This window comes from Hemiscyllium ocellatum, chromosome 22 (genome assembly GCF_020745735.1).
Source record: "Hemiscyllium ocellatum isolate sHemOce1 chromosome 22, sHemOce1.pat.X.cur, whole genome shotgun sequence".
Classification (NCBI taxonomy): Eukaryota; Metazoa; Chordata; class Chondrichthyes; order Orectolobiformes; family Hemiscylliidae; genus Hemiscyllium; species Hemiscyllium ocellatum.
Genome location: NC_083422.1, coordinates 31,246,659 through 31,264,033, shown reverse-complemented (window position 1 = coordinate 31,264,033; position 17,375 = coordinate 31,246,659). Strand labels below are relative to the sequence as shown.

Below are 17,375 nucleotides of genomic sequence, written 5' to 3'. Positions count from 1 at the left end.
ATTTGAAAGAAAACTACTCTGACTTATCCAAACTTTCCTCACTGCCAAGATTTCATTGGAAAAACTGACAAACCAACAGCAGCAACTTCTCTTACATGCAGATTAGCTTGACGTTCTCAGTTACAACAACTAGAATCTAGTGCACAACCTCAGGATTACAAATTGTCTACAAGGAAAACTGATCAGAGCAATATCCAACATTCCCCTAGGACTTTTATTTTTGTCCAGAATCTGGGCTTGAATCAAGCCCACAATGGGAGGGGAGGAATGGAAATCTTCTACTGGAATCCAACATGAAACTATCTTAGGGAAATTTTCAACCCAGTTCCTGTAAGGCAAGAAACCTCTACACTGATCAATAGGTAATATCATCTTCTCCACAATTCCATACAAATTATTAAACACACTTTAAAAAGTAATAAAAGATCATTGGCATTAGAAATGATAGATCTACAGTAAATCCAGGAGGATTTCCATTCTGAAACCAGGATTAAAAGCACGTTGTTGACTCAATGTACAGAGCCTTTCTCTGAAAACTAGGCTTGTGATTTAAGGTATGACCGAGGGACAGCTGCATTATCAAAAGTTGCTGTGTTTTAATAAGACATAGTAAACCACAGTTGCTTGATCAGGTTATGTAAAAATAAAATTCCCACAGCACTATTCAGAGAGTTGAGAATTCTTTTCAAGCCAATATTCCCCCCCACCCACCCCCCCAACTGCCATAAAAAAAGGGTAACTCAATCATTTGCAGTTAATGTGATCCTGTTCTGCACAATTTGGCTGTCACATTTATCTACGTTAGCCATGGAGACTGCACAACAAAAATAATTCACTGGTTATATGCCACTTGATGCATCCTGAGAATATGAAAGACCCTGTATAAATCCAAGTTCTTCCCATCCGGCTGCGCTATGTTTGACCTGGGAGTACTTGGCACCGTGTTATTAAAGTAGAAAGTTTCCCGAGGCCGAAATCCTTCACTTTGATGAATCAAAAAAAAGAGCTACAGTTTCCGGTAATTATTCTTTCCCACAGTATAGCGTATGGGGAAGATTTTCTCTGAGAAAATATGAAATTTTCAAACCACATCTCAATTTTGATACATAAATGTGTCGAGAAGAAATCTCCCCTCTTTCTCCCCAACCCCCCTCCCAACAAAAGGAAGTTCATCTCTTTTAAAGTGACAGATTAAAAATAGCAACAATTCCAGCAACAGGATTGTGCTTGTTTACTGAAAAGGTTCAATCACTACCCGTTGCTAGGTTCCACCCAAAATTATTCTGCTGATTCTTTTAATGAGTTCCAGTTTCCAAATACTCGGAACAGGGCATTCTTTTTTTAATCCCAGTGCCAGGTAGCCTCATCTTAAGTTTGAGGATTGGCCAAAACAAACACTGAGTTGTGCCAAGGCAGATTTTTTTTTAAAAGAAGAGCTCCTAAATCAATTATAAACAGACAGTGTCCCAAACAGGTAAATGAGTAGTTGAGATAAAACCCTAGAAGGGGAAGCTTAAGATTTTCCATTCATGATGGCTAATTGGCAACCTTGCTTAAATGGAAGAGGGGTCGGACTTGGTTATGCTATACCCCATTGTTAAAAATAATGTATTTCCAGTGCTCTTGAATATTCATAATCATCTTTTGATAAAGAGGGTGAAGCCACCAGTCATGAGCAACTGCAAAAGGTGAAACACAGACAGGGACCAAAACCTAAAAGAAAAACAAATGAATTATTTGACACAGGTTAGGTCACCTCTCTGCCATCTTCCCTGCTCCAAATTTCATAGTTGTCTGATTTTTCCGCAGCAATTAGCTTCGGAGTTCTTTTACTGATAACCACTGTACACACAGTGAGTGAAAGAGAATTATTGTCAACTGTTTTTTGCCAGCAGACAGGAAGGAGAGAAAAATCTACATTTACATAATGTCTTTCATGACCTCAATGTCCCAAATTGCTTTAGGCCAGTGGGATAGTATGTAGTCACTTTTGTAATGATTTGGAAATATGCATCGTTTGATAGTGTGGAATATTCCTGAATGGGGACATCAACCAGGTCAAAGTACATGTCATAGAGAAAAACATCAAGTCACGCAATCAATTGCAAACATTCTCAGGGGACTGACATTCTGGGTTCATGACCTTGTCTGATAGTTGTATCTGAGGTGAAGGCTTGAATCAGGTGAGGGGTAGGACCAACGACTGCCATTCTTTTTGACAGATGTATTTTTGACTGTGGACTGCTATTGGCTGCTTGAGCTCAACTCAGTAGTCAATATGAAGCTAACAGGGATGGCCTACTGGTATCATTGCTCAACTTAATCCAGATACCCGGGTAAGTTTCTGGGGACCTGGGTTCGATTCCTGCCATGGTAGATCACAGGACTCTTGTGAAGATGGCTCCATAACGTCATCTCAGGCTGACGTCATGAGGATCAGTAAATCCTTCTATGCCAGTCTGTATGACGCAAAGCCGACCGACAGCGCGGCCTCCCAGTCATTCCTGTCCTCTATCACGGAGGTCTCAGACGACAGGACATGTGAGAGGCTGGACCAGCCACTACTTCTGGACGAGCTGCCCAAGGCCCTCGAGTCCTTCAAAAGAATAAAACTCCTGGAAGCGACGGCTTACCGGTCAAGCTCTATTCCGCTCTGTGGGACTTGATTGCGGAGGACCTGCTGGAGGTGTATGTCAGTATGCTTTAGGCAGGTACCATGAGTGAATCCATGAGGAAAGGCATCATCACCCTCATCTCCAAGCGGAAGGGGGAAGAGACAGGAACTCAAAAATTGGAGACCAATCTCACTGTTGAATGCAAATTACAAAATTCTGTCAAAGGTAATCACCAACCAGGTCAGGTCTGCTCTGGGGTCGGCGATTCACCCTGACCAAACCTGTGCTGTGCCGGGCAGGAAGATTGCGGAGAGTCTCGCATCTCAGGGATATGATCGCCTATGTGCAGGACAGAGGGTTGGACACCTGCCTGACCAGCTTGGAGCAGGAGAAAGCCTTTGACAGGATATCACATAGGTATATGAGAAATGTTCTCTCCAAAATGGGCTTTGGGAAGGGAATCTGCAATTGGATCAGACTGCTCTACACCAACATTGATTGAGACTGCACTGACAATGGGTGGGAATCAGACAGCTTCCCAGTCAGATCTGGAGTCAGGCAGGGCTGTCCTCTCTCCTGGCTTGTTTGTGAGCCGCATAGAGCCATTTGCCGAGTCCATCAGGAAGAATGCGAGCCTGAGAGGGGTGACTATTCCTGACAGCAGGGGCCTGCAGGTTAAGGCCTCCCTGTACATGGATGACATTGCCATATTCTGCTCGGATCCGTTGTCCGTGCGCAGACTCATGTGTACGTGTGACCTGTTTGAACGGGCCTCGGGGGCCAACATAAACCGGGGCAAGAGCTGGAGGGATGACCAATCCTCGATCCCCTTCACCGTCAGGACCGACCGCCTGAAGGTGCTGGGTATTTGGTTCGGGAGGGGCTGGGGCCTGCACCAAGTCTTGGGAGGAGCGTATCAGCAAACTGAGGCAGAAACTGGGCAGATGGAAGCTACGGTCGCTCTCCATCGCGGGAAAAAAACCTGGTCATCAGGTGTGAGGCACTGTCATTGCAATTATTCATGGCACAGATCTGGCCTATTCCCAGAACCCGTACCGCTGCAGTCACCTGGGCCATCTTCCAGTTTATATGGAGGTCAAAGATGGACCGGGTCCGAAGGGACTCGCTGTACAAAGATCTGGGCAACAGGGGAAAAAATACACCCAATGCCACCCTCAACCTGATGGCCACCTTGGTGTGTGGCTGCATCAAGTTGTGCGTGGATCCCCGGTATGCAAACACGAAGTGTCACTACGTACTGAGGTTCTACCTGTCCCCGGTGTTGCGAAGGATGGGCCTAGCCTTGCTGCCGCTGAACGCTCCGAGTAGTTGGACCGTTCCGTATCACCTATCCTTCGTGGAGAAGTTTACGAAGAAAAACACCTTTGACCACAAGTCCATCAGGAAGTGATCAGTACGTAGTGTTCTTGAGACCCTTCGGGAAAAGGAGAGGGCAGATCCTATCAAGCGGTTCCCTGAGCAGACTGTCAAAGCCATTTGGCAGAATGCCTCATCTCCAGAACTTTCCAACAAGCACCAAGACATGGTTTGGCAGGTGGTGAGAAGGGCTCTGCCTATGAGATCCTTTATGCACGCCCGGACTCTCAGCCACACCACACGCTGCCCTCGAAGCGGCTGCGGGGGGGAACGAGACTGTCACACACCTCCTTCTGGAATGTGCCTATGCAGAAGTCTGGAGAGGAATGCAGAGCTGTTTGTTGAGGTTCGTCCCGAGCAGCGCCGTGACGCGGGACTCTTTGCTCTACGGCCTGTTCCCTGGAATGCACAGAGAGAACATCAAATGTGCCTGGAGGATCATCAACTCGGTGAAGGACGCTCTCTGGGCGGTCCGAAACCGGTTGATCTTCCAGCTGAAGGAGTTGACCCCGACTGAGTGTTGCAGACTGGCACATTCCAAAGTTCAGGACGTGTTGAGGGACGCGCTGAAGCTTGGGGTAGCTGCCGCCAAGGCGTGGTGGGGAAAGCCCACCGTGTAACATCTGCCTGCCTAAAGAAGAACAGGGGGCCCACACAGTCATTTGGGCTCTGCTGACGCCTTAGCTAAAAATGTAATCATACAGACCTGTAAATAGGAATGATTACTCTGTTTCGGTATGCAAGGAAATGGAATGTTTACATATGTATGGCATGTCCAGTTGTATAGATCAAAGTATTTATGAATAAAGCATATTTTTGAAATTAAAAAAAGGTAGATCACAAGTTTCTTGTGACATAGAGGTAGTGTCCTTATCCTTGAACCAATGGGCCAGATTAAAGTGTCACCTGCTCAAAAGATGCATAATAACATCTCTGAACAAGTTGATTAGGCAAAAATAAAGTTCTAAAAGAAAGAGGGTGACCAAGGTAACATTTCTAACAATAAAAAAAAGACAATCTTTCAAGAATTGACGGAGAAGTGGTGGAGAAATATCTTTGTTGTTTTGATACATCAAGGAAAAAAGCGAAGGTTATAAATATTCTCATTGTATTTCATGACTGTCCATTTCTTACTTAATAGTAAATAAATGTATTTCATAGTCGCATAGAGAGATAATGCTTACCTATCTACTGAATACTAGATTATGGACAATTTATTCCAATGTACCAAGACACAGTGAAATGGATTGTACATTCAATTACTGTGTGATGCTACATATAGCCCAATCCTTGGGCAGATAATGACACACTCAAGTTCTTAAAGGCCAAGAGATGGAGTATAAAACAGAGGAATCTTGCTAAAACTATATAAGACACCACTTAAACCATACCTAGAATATTGAGTTGTAAGGAAAGATACAGTCGGTTCTGTTATAACACAGTAGTTCCGTTCTTGTATAATCCCATGTTTTAAGACAATAGCATAATAATTCAGCACCATTTAAACTAATGGAGCAGGAATCGCGTTTTAACCAATATGCACTTTAAAAGTTTGCACTTTAGAAACAGTGTCCCCAATTTGTCAATCGTGTTACAGCAAATTAGCATGAATGAAATGCGCATTACAGCAGAACGACCTGTACAGCGAATGTGAAGGTAGGCCAGAGAAGGCAGCTGCAAATGTGTTGCTGGTCAAAGCACAGAAGGCCAGGCAGCATCTCAGGAATAGAGAATTCGACGTTTCGAGCATAAGCCCTCACTAGATTGATCCCAGGTCTAGAGGAATCATCTTGTGCGAAGAGGTCGAGTAGTTTGTGTCCATATTCATTAGTGTTTAGAATAACAAATTAGACTTTGAGGGTATTTGACAGGGTAGATGTGGAGAGTTTCTTTTCCCGTATGGGAGAGTCTAGGACCAGAGGGCGCTATCTCAGGGTAGGGGATTGCCTAGTTAGGATAGAGATGAAGAGGAACTCTTTTTTTCCTCAGAGGGTAGTAACCTTGTTGAATTCTTTACCACAGAGGGATGTTGAGGCTGGTCATTAGATATATTCAAGGCTGAGATAGACAGATTTGTAATCTGTCAGGGAATCAAGGGTAGTGGGGATCAGGCATGAAGTGGAGTTAAGCATAATTAGATCAGCCATGATTTCATGAATGGCAGAGCTGACTCAATGGGCCTGCATCTGCTCCTATAAAAATGTTGAGCAATTCACCTGCTGTAACTTGACACTTGTAACAATGTATTCATTTATCAAAAATTTCCAAGTAGCCACTGGAAAATTCTAGAGTCTTCATCAAACTGAACTGGTGATCCTTACAATCTTGTTTGATGACAATTGTATCACAGCATAACAAATATTTGAATTATTCAATAACTCCACCCCTGCTTACAAGAAAACAAGTTAAATTTACATGTGGTTATGAATTGTGGAGGTGTAAGTTTAATATTCATTCAAGTTGTTTTATTAAACTAGTGACAGGTTCAGCATTTCTAGACAGGGGTTAGGAAGATATTAACAGGCTTCCCTCAGGCACCCAAACTCAAACTCCAAGTTCCAAAGTCCAATCTCATTGACCCTCAGCTTAGATTTCCATCTGTCAGGTCAAGCTAACTACTCGCACTGAAGAAAACAGAAAAGTGGAGGCGACCGTGGGAAAGGAAACTAACAGGAATTAAGTCCCAAAAAAAATGTGTACCCGCTCTGCAGAGATTTCCGTTGTGTTTACCATTCTGTGACATTCTCAGTCTTGATACAATATGTACAAAAACGATTTTAGGGGAAAAAAAAGATTGGTTTATTTGCATTTAATTGCTCCACAATCTTCATATATTTGCAAGGAAATAACCTTTGTAATGAGTTGACGCATTGATTTGTGCAGATCAGCTGCTTCAGTGTTGAGTGTTCTGAACTTCAGATCTGCAATAAAAACCACCAGAATTTATGAAGATTGCTGGATTATGTCAAGAATTTAAAACAAATATGGCAGGAAAAGGATCTCCATAATTAGATTGCAAAGAACAAAAAACTTCACAGATTAACGTAAAATCATTGTTGCCATGAAACTAAATTGAATTAGAATGAGTGGTAAGTAGTATTTCACATCAAGTTTTAAATGACCAAATCCATTCCATCCACTTTAGGAAGAAAATGTAATAAGACGATGCACTTTGTCAAGTTCATAATGCCCTCACAAATTAATTTCAAATGAAAACCACTGGGAGCAGTCCATATGTATGTGGGACTATAGGAGGTGAAGCACAGTAATAAATTAACTACGTACAAGATCACACCAAAAAGTAGGAGCAGAACTAGACATTCAGCCCATAATCTGCCAAACAATAAAAACTTGGCCAACCTGTTTGTGGATTTAATATCATTTTCTTGTCTGTACATATCCCCAAACCCTACCCCCAACCAAATTACCTTCAACTCCCTTGTAGATCAAACATCTGTCAAACTCCGTCCTGAATATACTCAATAGTCCAGTCTCCATTGCTCTCTGGGGAAGAGAATTCCAAGGATTAATGATCCTCTGAAAGAAGGAATTCCTCTCTCTTGTAAACTGTGCCCATTAATTTTAGATTCCCACATGATGGGAAACACTCCATGTTTCAATATCACCTCTTGTTCTTCGAAACTCAATGAATATGGTCCAATCTAAATAGAATAGTACAGCACAGAGATAGGCCCTTAAGCCCACAATGTCTGCACCAACTGTGATGCCATTCTAAACTAATCCCATCTGTCTGGTCCATGTGCATCTATTCCCTGCCATTCATGCATCTGTCTATATACATCTTACATGTTATGGAGGTGCCAGTGTTGAAGAGGGGTGGACAAAGTTATATATCACACAATACCAGGTTATAGTCCAACAGGTTTATTTGAAAATACAAACTTGTACTTTCAACTAATCCTGTTGCACGGTAACCTTCTTCCGTCTCCCCTGGTAGCAGATTCTAGGCACTTACCTCCCTCTCTGTGGGGAAAAAAATGTCTCATACATCTTCTTTAAGCTTTCTCCCTCTCACCTTATGGTCCCTAGCGTTTGACATTTTCACCCTTGGAAAAAAATGACTCCAACTGACCTCCCAATCCATGCCTCCCATAATTTTATACTTCTATCAAGTCACCCCTCGGCCCACTGATGCTCTAGTGAGAACAATTTAAGTTTGTCCAACCTCGCCTTTTAGCTAATATGCTCCATCCAGACCATCCTGGTAAACCTCTTTTGAACCCTCTTCAAAGCCTTCACATCTTTCCTACAGTACACTGAACTTTTCCACATAAAACAACTCTTTCATCCCAGGAATCAGCCAAGGTGAGCCTTCTCTGAACAACTTCCAATTCAAGTATATTTTTCCTGAAGCAAAGAGATCAATTTTGAATAGTAATCTAGGTGTGGGTCTCACCAATGAGCTGTTCTAGACAGCAAGACTTTCCTACTTGCCTCTCCATTCACTCGCAAAGATTTGTTATGAAGACTCATTTGTAAAAATAGATTATTCAACAATATTATTGAAATAATAATAAAACAGATAAAAATTATAAACACTTTGTCTCTAGATCTTTTAGCATTTACCACAATTTACACAATGCAAGTTAAAACTCACATTAATTAAATATCACTTGCACCTTTAAATTGCCTCTTGCCTGAATTTACAACATTTCAAGATGATTTCCATAAACATTTTATATTTCTGCATATTCAAGATATCTGAAGAATATCCAACGTCAGTCAGAGGTGAACAAAAACCATTTCATTGAAAAAAAATTTCATTGAAAAGCAAATCTTGAATGCTAATTCAATCAAAAAGATGAATTAATAGCAACAAGCTCCAAGATGTCAGTAACCATAAGACAATAGGAAATAGGAACAGGCATAAGCTGTTCAGCCCCTCAAGGTGCTCTGCCATTCAATAGGTTTTGACTGATCAGACACTCCTTACATCAACTTTTCTGTCTTTTCCCTGTAAGCTTCAATTCCCCTACCGATCAAGAATCTACCTACCTACCTCAGCCTTAAATATCCACAAGAATTCTGCCTCAAAGCTGTGGCCATGTTTTAAATTTGCAAAGTTCCTGACTTTAAAAAAGTTGATTGGGAAACATCTCAGCACTACCCTGTCAAGCCCCTGAAGAATCCTATATCTTTCAATGAAATGACCTCTTATTCTTCTAAAATCCAGTAAGTAGAGTCCTAACCTGTCCAAACTTCACTCACTATCATTAGTGTGAACCTTCTCTGAACTGCCTCTAATGAAATGATATCTTTGCTTAAATAAGAGGAACAAAACTACTTACAGGACTCCAGATGTGGTCTCACCAGCACTTTGTACAGTTGTAGTAAGATTTCCCCACTCCAATACTCCAGCCCTCTTGAAATCAGGGCCATCATGCCCTGAGCCTTCCTGATTACCAGCTGGGCCTGTTTGCTAGCTTCCTGTGTTCAATGCACAAGTGACAAGTCTTTTTTGTTTGCAGTTTTCTGCAGCTTTTCTCCATTTAAATAATATTCTGTTCTTTCGTTCTCCCTTCCAAAATGAACAACTTCACATTTTCCCACATTAGTACTAGTACCACACCCAATTGCCCAACAAACACAGGAGCACATATGCAGACAGCCAGGAAGAGGAACATAGAATAAATTATTTTGATAGACAGTGTATTTCCTTTTGTGTGGCTTTGTCTCAAACGGATGGGTTCCTTTTGCTTCAGCCCACCTCCAACTCTGGAAAATAAAAAAGTTATTTAAAAAAAATACACATTTAAGCACCTCGATGAAGAGGTCTACTCGACCTGCAAACCGCGTTCTGCAGCGCCAATGTTGCTATTTTAACAAAATTAAGCTCTAAAGCCTATATTAAAAATGATTAAAACTAAAACTCCACCAATGGTACCTCACTAGAGAGTTCACAAAAAAAAATCAACACAAACACTCAGGAAAAGGAACCAACGCTAGTTCTGTCTCTCAAAGTCAAAGATGATCATATGCTGTTTCCAACTTTGAAGGAGGCTAACCAATTCCAATATAATAAGTCATCTATTGATTTAGTTGCACAAATATGTCATAGTCACGTGATCGAATACTGCCTATAAAGAGTACATTAAGGAATCACGCTGGTTCTGTGGTAACAGGGGTACTCTGCTCTTAAGCCACTGGCATCAGGACAATTATTTGTTTGCTCTATGACTCATTTCCACAGAGTTGGTTTTTGAACACCTCAAAGCTTCAATAATAGTCAGTGACTGCAGCAAATTTTTCTGGTAGATAGAAGAGCTCAGCTTTGAATCCCTAGTTTTTCCTACATCCTAAACCATGTTGTGTGAAGAGAAATGTGAGCTGAGCCATTGCTGCAGCTGCCTGCTGGCATGTTTTAACCTGTTTTACAACTTCCACTTGTACTCAATCACCCTGACCTAGGTCCTACAGAGATTGCAATCTGGGTGTCATGACTGGCACCTCTGTGTGTAAGACCATAAGACATAGGAGTGGAAGTAAGGCCATTCGGCCCATCGAGTCCACTCCGCCATTCAATCATGGCTGATGGGCATTTCAACTCCACTTACCAGCGTTCTCCCCGTAGCCCTTAATTCCTCGAGACAACAAGAATCTATCAATCTCGGCCTTGAAGACATTTAGCGTCCCGGCCTCCACTGCACTCCGTGGCAATGAATTCCACAGGCCCACCACTCTCTGGCTGAAGAAATGTCTCCGCATTTCTGTTCTGAATTGACCCCCTCTAATTCTAAGGCTGTGTCCACGGGTCCTAGTCTCCTCGCCTAACGGAAACAATTTCCTAGTGTCCACCTTTTCCAAGCCATGTATTATCTTGTACGTCTCTATTAAGTCTCCCTTCAATCTTCTAAACTCCAACGAATACAATCCCAGTATCCTCAGCCATTCCTCATATGTTAGACCTGCCATTCCAGGGATCATCCGTGTGAATCTCTGCTGGACACATTCCAGTGCCAGTATGTCCTTCCTGAGGTGTGGGGACCAAAACTGGGCACAGTACTCCAAAAGGGGCCTAACCAGATCTTTATAAAGTCTCAGTAGCACAACGGTGCTTTTATATTCCAACCCTCTTGAAATAAGTGACAACACTGCATTCGCTTTCTTAATCACGGACTCAACCTGCATGTTTACCTTTAGAGAATCCTCGACTAGCACTCCCAGATCCCTTTGCTTTGGCTTTACTAATTTTCTCACCATTTAGAAAGTAGTCTATGCTTTTATTCTTTTTGCCAAAGTGCAAGACCTCGCACTTGCTCACGTTAAATTCCATCAGCCATTTCCTGGACCACTCTCCCAACCTGTCTAGATCCTTCTGTAGCCTCCCCACTTCCTCAGTACTACCTGCCTGTCCACCAAACTTCGTATCATCGGCAAACTTCGCTAGAATGCCCCCAGTCCCCTCATCCAAATCATTAATATATAATGCAAGTAGCTGTGGCCCCAACACTGAACCCTGCGGGACACCGCTCGTCACCGGCTGCCATTCTGAAAAAGAACCTTTTATCCCAACTCTCTGCCTTCTGTTAGACAGCCAATCCTCAATCCATACCAGTAGCTCACCTCGAACACCATGGGCCCTCACCTTGCTCAGCAGCCTCCCGTGTGGCACCTTATCAAAGGCCTCAAAGCATCAGCAGTCAGCTTAAGGAAAGGGACCTTGAGTTAAAACTCATTGAAACTCCCATAGTTTTTTGTTTTTGATTCACACGATTATCTTTGCAAATCATGAGTCAAAACACAAGTTCATCATTGGTTATGTAACTGCTCCATCATTTCTAACATTCTGTTCTGTGGTTTTTAACACCCATAGTCACATGCTGTTTATAACACAGCTCAGCATGCAAAACTTTGTGGTATTCAAAACTCTCAACATTTGAGCTGCCCCATATTCCTGGCTATCATTTTAATCTCTAGGGCAGATTTCGGATAAGACTGTTGTAGCAAACCTTCGGTAACACTCAGCCAATTCTGCTGCTGGAATCAGACATGTCATAACTCTACTACACAATGCTTCAGCACTGTTCTTCACTGATGGTCTAATAGTTAACACCCTGCTTAAGAGCAGAATTTGCTGCTCAGTTACGTCCAAAATTCCAGCAGTGGTTAATAGAGTGATCTAGCACAATCACAAAAGGAATTCACCACACCACTAGCTCAGGGTTACAACCAAAGCCTGTTTAATTGCACAGAGCATTTGCTATCACCTTTAAGTTTGGGATGAATTAGCTACAATCGAAAAGGGTGACACTAGAAAAGCACACCAGGTCAGGCAACATCTGAGGAGCAGGAGAGTCAATGTTTAGGGCATAAGAGCTTAATCAGGAATATGGGGGGGGGGGGGGGGGGGGGGAGCAGTTAAGGGGGTGGTGAGAGATAAATTTGAAGGTGGGAGGTAAGGTAGGTAGGAAGGCAATAGGTGGATGCAGGTTGAGGGTAATTGTGATTGGTCAGTGGGGAAGATGGAGCAGATAGGTGGGAGGGAAGATGGATAGGTAGGATAGGTCAAGAGGGCCGTGCCAAGTTGAAGGGGTGGATCTAGGATGATGTGGGGAGAAAGGAGATTTGGAAACTAGTAAAGTCAACATTGATGCCATGTGGTTGTAAGGTCCCAAGGTGGAATAGGAGGTGTTCTTCCTCCAGTTGGCAGGTGGCTTTGATTTGGCAGTGGAGGCAGCCTGGGACTTGCATGTCCTTGGAGGAGTGGGAGAGGGAGTTGAAGTGGTTGGCCACAAGGTGGTGGGGTTGTTTGGTGCGCGTTTCCAGAGATGTATGATTTAGTTGTATTAAGGTATCAGGAAGAGCATCAGTTTTCCAAATCCCTGGTCATCAGTCAGAGATGGTGGCAGGGCATCTTTCATGACAATGTCTGCTATTTCCTTTGAACCTGAGACGACAACGTGCCAGGAGTGCTTTTTCTGATTGTTATTCATTGTGTCCTGATATCAACTTGAATGAATTTCAAGTGAGAGAACATGGATGGATCATATGCTTTAGTCATTTTATCGAAATAGAAGTTTGAGATTAGCTCAGACATTTAACTGATTACTGATAGCCAGGCCTCCCTGATTTGCCTCTGAAAAAAATTCCATATTCTGGTGTGACTGCAGAAAGTTTATTCCATTTTCTTTGGTGCATACAATTTTTTCAAATTTCAAGTCAAGTTTAGAGAAAAAAGCCTGAGGTATTTGTATTCTGTTACAGCCCTGGTCAAATTTCAGATATAAATTGCCACTTGATCAAAATGAGCTGAAGTGACTTCATAGTGAATAGCGAACGGCTGTGAGGAAACTACCCAGCACTCTCTTCTTTCCTGTTGTGGGCCAAATCTCTCCCTGGAAGGTATTTGTTCTTTATACACAAGAGCCCTCCTCTCCAGCCTCAGAGTTTCAGGGGAAAGGTCAAACTGACTTGATTGCTAATCCTCTCTTCCTCCTAAAGTACCTAACCTCTATTAAAAGACACATACAGTTCTATTTTAAGGGTTATTTCCTCTGGTTACAGTAAGCTGTAATTTGTAAAACCAAGGAAACACTCGCAACCTCTTAACAGGAATGCTGAAAAGGAATGAATGGTCAAAGGGAACAGACCACATGAACAATTTCAACACAGTAAAACTGTGCAAAATACAAAAGCATTTGCACCCACCCACTGTTTTTAAAGGCTTACATTATAATCAATAGTACTGAAAATGAAAACCACATCATTTAATGAAAACTGTTTTCAATTTATTTGGCCTGCTCCTCTTTTTCTGCTGAAAGACAATCTTAGCTTCATTTCTAGAAGACAATACTCTGTTCTTTTTATTTTAAGAACAAAAACAAGGTGAATGAATATATCATATTCAAAAGTCGAGTAGAATGGGAACATGACACATTAATGATAATCTTTAACAATGAAGTCCAGTTACATTTACCCTTGTTAAATGGCAAATAATGTTTCTCTAAAAATGTAAACGTAAGTTTTCATGTTTGGAAATATCTCTTAAAAAAAAATTGGAACTTGCATTTCTTTAAGGTGGGAAAACCATTTTGCATCAATGCGCAGATGAACCCCCACATGGAAAGAGTCAGGTGAGGGAGTGAAAATCAGTCTGGATAGATGGATTTTAAAAACGTTTTGAAGGATAGAGTGGCAGAGCCTAAATTAATGGGAGCTCCAGAGAATGAGGTTCAAGTGACTGAAGGCTCTGTCCCCAGTGAGCAAAGGGAAACAATGCGGTAAAAACAATGACTGCAGATGCTGGAAACCAGATTCTGGATCAGTGGTGCTGGAAGAGCACAGCAGTTCAGGCAGCATCCAACGAGCAGCGAAATCGACGTTTCGGGCAAAAGCCCTTCATCAGGAATAAAGGCAGTGGGCCGGATGCATGGAGAGATAAGGCTGGGGGTGGGGAGAGAGTAGCATAGAGTACAATGGGTGAATGGGGGAGGAGATGAAGGTGATAGGTCAGGGAGGAGAGGGTGTAGTGGATAGGTGGAAAAGGGGCTAGGCAGGTCGGACAAGTCCGGACAAGTCATGGGGACAGTGCTGAGCTGGAAGTTTGAAGGGAAACAATGCATTGAGCTAGTTTGTGGTAATTAGCATTGTTAAGTGCACTACGGCAGTAAACATTCATACCTAACTCCTTTGCAAGTGCCGAATTCTGCTAACAATAATTGTGTCCTTGCATAAACTAGATATTATCTCATTCTTGATCAGCCACTTATATTTCATAAAATGTACATTACAGAAATAGACCAGTTGACCCAACAAGTCTATGCCTGAGGTTACATTCCATACACGCTTTAAATATCCTATCACCATACCCTTTTCTATTTATTTCACACTGAAATATTTATCTAGATTCCCTTGAATGCACGCATATCATCTGCCTGAAAACATTATGTGGTAGCAACTTCCATATCCAAATAACTTAGTAAACATGTTTCTCCACTTGAACAATACTGAGATGAACAAACTTACCACAGTTTATACTGGTCAATGTGTTAAAGACTGATTCCTTTTTGCTCTACCATTTTCTACAAGAAATATAAATTTCAAAATCGCATATTCCATCAGTAGAAGTAAAGACAATGTTCTTTACTCCATATTTTTGTGCCTGTGTGTGTGAGGAGTCAGACTTTCCCTTTAATATTAAATGCAGCAGCTGAGATGGTTAACTGAAAAAAAAATTGATTTTGATTTCGACTTGTTTATTTTAGATTTTCATACTAATTATACGAAGAAAGCTCCACAAGTTTCCAGCTCAAGTAAACAGTTACACAGAGACAGCCGAGCGGAGAACGTTTTTTTCTGACAGTGTAACAGAAAAGTTATAATCTATAACACAGATGTTAACATTTAACACTGAATATCGATTTTATCAAATGATAATCAAGATATTCAGATTTCAAAATTTGCTCAGATAGTGGTGAGCAGCATCTTAATAAATTCCAGGAAATGACATCCACTGCACAGAAGCTCATTAGTAATACAGATTACCTCCATAATACTGCAACTGAAGAAGAGCACAAGGTGGGACGGTATTAGGGAGTTGCTAATGCCAATTAGACTGCACAGGACACCATTATTGCTGGCCTCAAAATAGCAGACTAACGGCTGCACAACAGAAAGTAAACACTTCCATCCTTGTAGTCACTAGTATGTGTAATTCAGAATCAGTGATGCACTTTAAAAATCTAGATATAAAAAATACTCGACACTAATTTGACTACATAATAAGTGATTGCACTACATAAGTAATACATTGGCTCTGAAGCATATTGTGAACTTTAAAGGTGCTATTTAAAATTTCAATAGTTCCTTAAAACGCCAATGTTGTTGAAAAGTTGACTTAATTTTCTATTTACCAACTTCTCAGACTGCTTACAGCAAAGGATCTATCTGAATACTGTGTATACTTTACAAACTGTGCACAAGTATAAGACATAAGGAAATGTACAGTCAGCATCAAGAGCAGTTTATCTCACTGTCGAGAGAGAGAGAGAGAGAGAGAGAGAGAGAGAGAGAGAGAGAGAGAGAGAGAGACAGTGTGAGTATGAGAGAGAGTGAGGGGCAGCTACTGGTCTTTGGCGGGGAAGTCAAAAAGTCACATTAATCCCACGGTCAGGTGTTTGAGTTTGAAGGCAAAGACGGCAGAAGTTTGGGCTCATCAGCCGTGAAACACATTAGCCTGGAGTGCAAAAAGAAATTATTCAACCATCTGTATGTGCTCCATCTAAGAGTTTTCCTAATTTAACTTGAATATCCCACTTAATATCTTCCTCCAATAATTTGAATCTTTCCTAACTTTAATACTTACCCAATTTCCCTCAGAAAATGCAATGATCTTGGACTCATTTCCTGTGCCAAAGTATCCCATATTACAAGAGCACTCTATAAATAACATTGCCCAAACTGTTCTCCTCACTCTTCAGTGATGAATTTAAATTGATGATTCTGCATCATTTCTATTTCAACAAGTGGAAATTGTCTCTCCCCACTGACCTTATCAAAGCTCTTCACATTTATACGCTTTTGTAGAAAATCCCCTCATTCTCTTCTGTGCAGAAAATATAACTGGCACCTCAGGAGTCTCCTTCTAACTTTAGTTTCCATTCCTGGTCAAAACGTTTAAATAGAAGAATGCAAGAAACAGAAATGTGAGGGGCTATTCTGCCCTTCAGTCTATTCTTCTCTTCACTTATCCTCGACTTCAACTTTACTTTTCTCAATATCCCCAGAACACTGAGCACTTTTAGTTGCCAAAAATCTATTGATCTTGAATATGCTCCAATGCCCAAAGATCTATAGTAATTTGCGACTTTGATAATGAGGTACATCAACAAATTCACCAGTTTCAGTAACCTAACCATGCAACCAATGACAGTCCAGAATCATTTTGCTTTAAGTATGTCTCCTACTACTGAAACAATTGTGTACATACTTGTGTGTGCACACGTGCACAGAGGGAGACTAGCCACACAAAAGAACTATCCAAAATTATAACAGATTGAAACGTGACAACAGGAAAAGAGTGCAGAGGTCATTTTGATGTACTTATTCCAAAGTCCAACTCAAAGCCGTCACAGAATTATGATGACACTAATAAAGAGGCCATTTCACCCAACGAGTCCATATTAGCTCCCCATACAGCACTCCAATCAGTCTAATTTTCCTGCTATATCTCCATTGGCCCTGCCAATTAATTTTTCTGAAGTAAATGTATTCTGTAACCTCTCAAAGGGCCTTCATATCCTTCTTAAAACATTGTAACCAGATCTTTGTTAGGTAAAGGTAGCAATGACAAGGGAATTAAAGTGAAGTTCAGCCATAACTCCATGATAGAATATGCTGACAGTCTAAACTTTTACTTAATGT

General features: G+C 41.5%; 1 protein-coding gene across 5 annotated transcripts in view; it reads right to left on the bottom strand.

The window, feature by feature from the left end:
- ctbp2a (C-terminal binding protein 2a) overlaps positions 1-17,375 on the bottom strand; it is a 288,354-nt gene that overhangs the window by 246,751 nt on the left and 24,228 nt on the right. Inside the window, exon 2 of one of the 5 annotated variants that reach the window (XM_060842008.1) lies at positions 7,421-7,496. The exons of the other annotated variants lie outside the window; for them this stretch is intronic. The gene's annotated coding sequence lies outside the window, so the exon portion shown is untranslated. The remainder of the gene's footprint in view (positions 1-7,420; positions 7,497-17,375) is intronic. 5 annotated transcript variants of the gene reach the window in all.